Raw genomic sequence first — 8577 nt, 5'->3', positions numbered from 1 at the left:
TTCTTTTGTTTATCGCAGGAGCAGAGCTCCTCAATGAGAGCAGTTTGTTGACTCTGTAAGCAGGTAAATACACTAAGAGCAGTAAAGCCGTAGCATAGTGTACCAAATGCATGAGACCATGTTTGTCTGTGTGCAAATACAGTCCTTGTTTGAGAACCGGATGGGCTGGAAGATGCACTGAAAAGAATCTGTAATTGTTGACAATTTCATTGTGACAAGAATATCTGGGGTCAGGGAAATCAAAAGGGAAACATTTATGAAACATCATGAAGTGTAAATTAAAGCATCAACACAGGCTTCTCTCACTAACGTCTTGCTACCTTTCTTTCTTTCTCCCTCTCCAAATATGCCCTCAACTGGTGACAGTTGAGCCCTGAGGACTAATGATTAAAGACTCACAGACTTAATTGATCTCAGGTGCTAAATGAGTGAGTGTGTGTGAGGCCAAAGGGGCTCAGAAAGGTATAAATGGGATTGGGACGCTTCACGAGATCACATGTTACCTTGGCGACAATTAATAACAAAGATGTTGCTGAGACTTGCTGGTTTGGGTAATTTCATTTTAAGTTTGTTGCTTTCCATGTGACCAAGGCACAGGAGACGATTGCATAATTTCAAATTTGTTCTAATTGTTGTTTTACAAGCTGGACAACCAGCCCTTTAGGTTGCATGGTCGTGTGTCATGCTGTTGTTTACCTTACCGGATATCCCTATGGTCTGTTGTGACGGTAAACGTTCCAACGCTTTGAACTGTGGGTAATTCCCCTTGGTGAAGTCTGCATCAATGCAGACTCACGGAAAGGGCTCGGTGAGTGTGTACTCATACCCTCACGCCTTTTGAAATTCAACATTGAGACAACCCTAAGCCCGAGAACACACACCAAAGTCTGTGAGTCTGTGAGTCTGGACTTTGGGATTGGGCCATTATGTCAATAAGCTTGGTAATACTGTATTTCTACACCAACCTGCTAATATCTCAAGTAATCTGATCCTAATACAAACCACCATACCAGGTTGGCAAGAACCATGCACTTTTAGGCTTTCTTTTTCTTCTTCTTCTGTCATAAAGCTAAACCCCCAGGAAGTTACACAAACCCAGCTGCAACCTCCAGCTTTGATCTAATTGTGCCTTCTCCATCCATGCCCAGTAGCGCATGCCTCAATGGCACATATATTGCAATATGCCACACTCGATGACATCATCATCCCGGGGCAAAGAGCCAATAAGATCCCACAGGGAGGGGAGTCAATCTCGGGTCATCGCATTAACACAAGCCAATCAGTACAAACCAAAAGCCCCGTAACCATGGTGATTAGCCTGGGTTCAAATACGTGTATGTGTGGCAGATGCCCCCTGTGTTGGTTCCATATGCACTTATGGATATACAGTAGACTGGCCGGCTGCAATCCTCCTAAACTATGGACAGCTATATGCATGAAGGGGCAAAGAGTTGTTACCTCTAAACAGAAGTGAGCTCATATACAATAATGAGCTGTTGTCCTGGTTTTGTAGCATATGGCTTATGCATTAATAATGTTATCCGTACATGTATTAGACATGCTTCTTCTCCAGCATCCTGTTTGTTACACACTATTTTCTCAGCTGTTGTAACTTATAGCTATGGTAATTACAGTCGTTAGCTCTCGTCTGTATTGTTCTCGGAGAGGACGGATGAGGAGACGTGTGGGTGCCGGTGAAGGGTAAGGAGAGGGGAGGCAAGGGCAGCGAGCAAACAGCACTACCGAGTAGGAGAAGTACAATGGGCTGTGAGTCAGAGAGAAAAGAAGAGAGAGGAGCGAGAGAAAGAGGTAGGTATGCCGAGAAAAGGTCAGTGTGTGTAGGGCTTTATTTTAAATGCTGGATGACTTAGAAAGCTCAGGCAAAATGTGCTCATCTCTCTCTCTTTAATGTCTTTAATGTTCATACATGGCTATTTAGGACTCGAGCAGGTGACTCATGATGCACAGAGGAGAGAGAGTGGGGGCGCTACTCAACCAACGCTCAACATGAGAATGTATTAAACTACATACAACTATGAATTTCTGTTCCCAGGATACATTTTGTAGCTTGTTTTTTTTTTTACAGGTGGTGGACATTTAAATGCAAAGTGTTTCTCTCCAACAAAACTGTTTGAGTCCTTTTCTCTCCTGACTCACTATTGACTTATTTATGTTTCCCAACACACCATCATCACAGAGACAAATCTTCTGACCACTGCATTCCTGACTGCCAAGACTACACACACACTGCTGTTATCCCCATTGTCTGCGACTGAATTATCCGAATTATATGCTACACTGTTTTGCACACCCAGCAGGACAACACACACCACAGTCGTCCAAACTATTCATAGACACACCTTGGACTTTACCATCTTTTTTGTGTTTTGCTCTTATCTCACATCTGACACAGATTCTGTTCGGTCCATCCCATGAGAGAATTCTGGCCCAGGGTGGTACTGATGCAAGGCTGACCACAGTCCATCCTGATTGGATAGTGTGCAGGTGGCAGATAGCTCCCCTGGTAGGGTGTGTGCCCCATAAACTCAAGCTGAATCCTTATTGAGCAGTTGGGGTTCCCAAGCCAAAAAAATCTTTTAAAAAGATATGTCATACATCAAGAGCTTTGTGATGTATTTGCATTAATGGTTTAATTGCGATGCTTGTGATACATGGTTTAGTCTTGAACAGTGGTGGTATGTATCTAAGACTTAAGTACAAATCTGAGGTCCTTGTACTTTTCTTTTCATGCCACTTTCTACTTCTACTACACTACATTTTGGAGAGAAATATTGTACTTTTTACTCCAATCAATTAATCTGACATGTGTAGTTTATAGTTACTTTAGAAATTAAGATTTTAGCACACAAACCACATGCAGTTAGTAAAATATGATGTTTTATTATGAATTAAACTTCCCAGCAATATGTTGGCCTACAAGTACAGCTGACGTGATTAGCTGATTAAACACATAGTTAATTGACAGAACTGTTTGAATCTATTCCAGTTTCTAAACTGTGAAGATTTTTCTGCATTGCGTACTTTTACTTTGAATACTTGTAATACATTTTCCTGATGATACTTACATACTTTGACTTAAATTACATTTTCAATGCAGGACGTTTACTTGCAACAGATCATTTTTACAATGGCATTAGTGCTTTAAAGGTAAAGGATCTGAATACTTCTTCCACCATTGGTCTTAAAGCCTTCCTGTCTAACGGTTAACGCTCCTCAAACAGAGAATAGGTGTGTGGATACTAGTCAGACCTAATCCATCACCATAGCAACTAGATTGCAGCTACAGCATGTTGATAAAACAACAACAACCTTGTCTACAATAGTCATGTGTCAGATTCTCCTTTCAGCAACAATCTTCTTTTTAACTTTGAGCACACAATTTGTCAAAGAGTAATTGTCAAATAGTGTGGTTAGTCAACATTGTAAGGAAATTACTTATGTCAAATGTGACATATAAACATGTGACACTATTAGGTGTACTATGAGTTCATGCATGGTCACTTCTGTTGACGTTAAAGATACATTTCAAGCAAAACAGACCAAGCTCGCCCCTCCCCCCATTTTTCCGTATCTGTCATGACTAACTGACCAACTGTCACTTACCCCCAACACCACCCCCATTTATCTTGTCTGGGATTGGCTGGAACGTGATTTATTTGTCTTTTGGTGCACAGCCTGTGCCCTTAGTGTTTGTTTGACGTTTATGACCCCTGTGTTGTCTCCCAAGACCGGGCTTCTTCACAGTGTATTCAAGGGGCAGGCAGCTAGCGGATCAAGGAAAGATGAATGCGATTCAAGACAAAAATGCAATCGTGCTGTAATCATGCAGGAACTCATAGTGCACCTTTTAGGTATGTTATGCAGACAGTTGTGTTTTTGAGATATCCAATCCTGAGAATGAGATGCCTTCAGACAAATACCCGGGAGATGAATGGGATTCCTTTTGGGGTGCTCACACCACTGGAAAATTACATTTAAAAATTGAACTGCAAGTAAGTCTTTGCACAACCCTATGAAAATGGTTGACTGTGTGTTCTGTAGATTGCCCTCAGAGGAACCTGTTAATGTTCTTGCCGTTAAATGTGTTGCTGGTAAAGTGTTTTTGGCAGTCCTGCGCGCACTGCTGATGTAATTTCATCCATCCTCTTTGTACTGGGGTAAAAGCAGAAAAAAAAGATACAAATATCTTGAAAACCCCCTGAAACCAGAGGTTAGTGTTGTTGATGTTTTTTGTAAGTTGGATGAAATTACTCTTTAACAGTTCTAAAACAGGTGTTCACAGTACATATCCTGGAAATATCTGAATGAAATCAAAGGAATGTACAAGCAAAGAACTGAAACAAATTTCTCTGAACACATCTTAACCGTAAGCATTTCAAACCCTCAAAAGATTACGTTTTTAAAATGAAACAATTGCAAAATGTTGCTGAGATGTCATTCCAGTAGTGGTGGAATGTAAATAAGTAGGCTACAAATACTTTGTTACTGTACTTAAGTACATTTTTCACGTTTCTGTCCGTCACAGGTTTGTCTCACCAGTGACGTTTGGTTGGTAGGTATAAACAGTATGCGTTGCTACAAAAGAACCTAGAAAACTGATCTTTCACTTAATCAGGGCCCTATAAGACTCTGGACCCAATCAGGTATGATCCTTCTCGAGCCCGGCCCTTCCGCTTTTATATCCTGGTTAAATCGAGCGGGTAAACCAGCCTCCACAAAGCTTAGCTCCTATGGCGCCATTTTGATGCTACCTAGCACTCACCCTCCGCTAGCATCCCATGACATCCCTTTGACAGCAAATAACTTTACATCTGATGCGTGTACAGACTATCTGTATATTGTTTATTTCTAAAGAAATATGACAATGTATAAAAGGCTCCATGACCTTGTATCTCACGTTATGGTTCCATAGCAGACCGTTTTGTAAAAATAGGCTAACGATTGTTTCATAACCAAGCGACTTACTGTTGCATAGTAGAGGTGATTACTAAACAGTACAGGAGAGGCTTGCAGGCAGTTTTAACTTACATTAGCTGTTTAGGTTTAATTACTAATGTTGACTACCCTTTTAATAAGCAATAATTAGCCTGTGCCCATGTTATCGTCTAACATGTACCTACGCTCTCCATCTCTTCTGATTGGGAATGATTGAGATTTCTCTTGGCACAGCTGGCAGAAGACTCACAACTTTTAGACATGTTGCCCACGTCACATCTATGTCATCAAGCTCAGGTGGAAGCTGTGCAGTAACGCTCAGCCATCACCGGAAAAGTGCTTCTGATAGCCTTCACTGGTCTCCTTTGAAAACAACGGTGTCACATTTTCCATTTCTTATGCTGTTTATGGTGTTATGAGGGAGGCAGGAATGAGGACCTAATTGCAGAGACGAGGAGGCAGGTGGGAGCCGGTAAACAAGGGGTTTATTTAACACAGTTTAATACAAAAATGAAAAAACAATCCACAAGGAACACAAGAGCCCGATGTCCGGGGAAAAAATCCAGGAGTCCTAAAAATACAAACACAACAGAGGACCAGGGGAAAAAAGGCCAGGTAACAAACAGGACGAAACAACAGGGAAAACTCACAGGGAATGCCGGTAACAGGAACAACTTTAGCACGAGGACCAACAGGTAGACGAACCAGAATGATCTGACAAGAGACAAAGGAAACACTGGGGTTAAATACAAAAGGTAATGAGGTAATGAGGAACAGGTGAGACGTCAGGTGAATCACATTAGAGCGGGGCAGGACAATCAGACAAACAAAGTAAAGCTAGACTAGACAAGACAGGAAGCTGACTACCAAAATAAAGCAGAAAGCAGAACAGAGAGACACAGGGAAACATGAGACAGAACCTACGACACCAGACCGGGGACAAAAGTGGGACAAAAACACAAGGAAGGCCAAACGGGAAAATAACCCCAAACAAAAACCCCAAACCACAACATATGGGTTAAAAACAGTTAATTAGATCTTTATAAAAATGTTTAACCATTCTTCTTTGTTTGTTTTGCTATGTAAACTACAGATGACAAGCACAATTACATAATTTTGTTGTTGTAATTATTAGAATCAAAAAAAAAAATTCTATATTAAGAGAATAAATTGTTATGTAAGTATTTTTCTATTAATACTTAACTACATTTAAAAGCAGGTGCTTTTTACTTTTACTTACGTAGGGTTGCCATTGTGGTACTTTAACTTTACTAAAGTAAATGTGTCTCTGGTTATTTTTATTTTACTTAAGTACTGATATGTATTACTTCCTCTACCACTGCATTCCAGTGGGGTCTGACACCATTTAATGCAAACACACCCAAGATCAGAGAACAATCCTGCAGGTTAAGCATCTTAAATACAATATATTGAAAGTAGTCCTGGCACTTGCTATGTCAAGGTATTGTTTTTGTCCCTCAAATATAAACTACATTTGGATATAAGCCACATTAAAGCATTTTCTATGACAGTTTTTCTTTAAACTTTTTATTTTAATTTTTTTAGCATTTACTTACTTATTTTTCTGTTGACAAGGATCTGGGTGATATGTGTTGCTTTAACATTGGGATGTTTAAGTGTTTATAAAATGCATTGCTAACATTATATTTACAGTTATATTTTCTTAGTATTCTCTTGATGAACATAGGAAGTGTTATCACTTATCAGTGGAGCAAATCTGCCTAAACAGAGCAAGCCTGCAGAGAACACTGAACTGCATTTTCATTTAAGATCTATTCTTAGAGGCTCAGCGCGGTAGATAGTTTATACTTGATAGATACTTGCAGTAGATAAATGGTATGACTCATTTGAAGATCACTTAGATATGTAGACTAGATATTGCTAAAATGCATTTTTTTTAGTTAGTGGGAGGGAAACAAAGAGTTCACAATGGTATCTTTTTGTTCTCTCTACTCTTTGTCTTTACCCAGAAACATGACTCCAAGAGAAAAATGCTTCATCTGCCCTGACCACTGAGGTTTAACTTCCACATTCAGACAGACCTCTCCTGCACTTTCACAGCAATCAGAACTTTCCCCATGAATGTTTTTTATTCTAGATCCTTTCTGTGTTATAATGAATCACATTAGAGTAGTTTTCCCTGTTAGGTTATCCTGTCACGTTCACTGCCTTGGTCTTTTAGATCTATTCAACTTAGCTGCTTCAAAATGTTCTTAAGCCGAGAGTCAAAAGCTCACACAGACAAAAAAAAGTGAATGCCTTATCAGTCTAAGAAAGGAGTTTGATTTGATTTGATTTTTTTCAATTGTATCCAAATTGCCTGACTCCTGAAATGTAACATCAGGAGAAAACAAAACACTAACAGAGTGTGTGATCATTAATGACACAACATAAAACCATTTTTCTTAGGTAAATGAAAATGAAACCAGTAAATGACCCCTTGTTCTGTTCTGCTGCCCTCTCCAGTAACCAGTCCTTGATTCTCTTTTTGAAAGAGTCCGTTCTGGAAATGACTTTAATTTGCCGGTCTAACTTGTTCCACTGAACTGTCCCCATGTATATGCAAAGGTTCCTTTCTCTTTTCCTTTATGTGGAGAAGCTGGAGGTTTAAGCCCAGTCTGTAGAGCTTTGCATGCCTGCGCTGCTCGGCATGGACTTAAAAGTTCTTCTTGTTTTAAAGGTCCATTGGAGAAGATACCAACGCTCCTCAGATTTTCTACCATTTACCTATCTTCCTTTTTTTCATTGTTATACTCCACTTATCTTTGAAGAGCAAGTTTTTTTTCTTTACCCTCTGACAAAGGGCCAGCGTCAGATACAGATCAGCTGCATGGTGATTCACTGTCTCACTTAAAAACTCTTTATCTGGCTCAGGGGGCTTGCATGTGGGCCTTCCACTCGGAGGTGAGCGAGTGTCTTGTCTGATGGCAGAGGAAGCATTTTTTTTTTACCAGACAACATGAGGAAACATATAGCTCTCTTAAACAATACAACAGGATAGGCTGCTGCACTTCCTCTATAGAACATAATGAGGGTTGTCACACCACATGGAGTCTGTGTGAAGAATGCTAGCATGCAAATATTGTTGTGTCAATTAACACAACATAATGATGATATTTATGTGAATTAGAATGTCTCTAATAGATGGTGATGTGGTAATGTCGCCAGCTATGAATCTTATCTGCTTGATGTTTGCCTAAAAGAACCGTGATTAGGCCTGCTATGAATGATTCACATGTGATCATGGAAACAAAGTCATTGCTGTGCAATCATAGAGAGCAAAATGTGTGACCAGAGTATGAATGTTGCATAAAACTACAACCTACCTTGTAGAATGATGTTTTTCTCTGTTTTCATGAGTAGTAGTAAACATGACGATTGCTCCCCCTAGTGGTTAAATGGGGGAAATACTGGCGCACAAGAGCCACACGGTGGCGGACAACATCCAGTGTGTCAGCCTGATCACTGATTGACAGCTTGACCATCAGTTTAACACATCGTTAAAGTTGGAATCTACTGTCTAGTGTCTTGTGTTTTCGATTTGATTGAAAGAGGGTTATTATTATATGTGTTGGTTTATTGAGACATTTATCACACAGT

The sequence above is a fragment of the Etheostoma cragini genome, chromosome 3 (genome assembly GCF_013103735.1).
Source record: "Etheostoma cragini isolate CJK2018 chromosome 3, CSU_Ecrag_1.0, whole genome shotgun sequence".
Taxonomy (NCBI): domain Eukaryota; kingdom Metazoa; phylum Chordata; class Actinopteri; order Perciformes; family Percidae; genus Etheostoma; species Etheostoma cragini.
The sequence above is the reverse complement of the archived record's forward strand: the minus strand, read 5'-3'. Positions refer to the sequence as shown.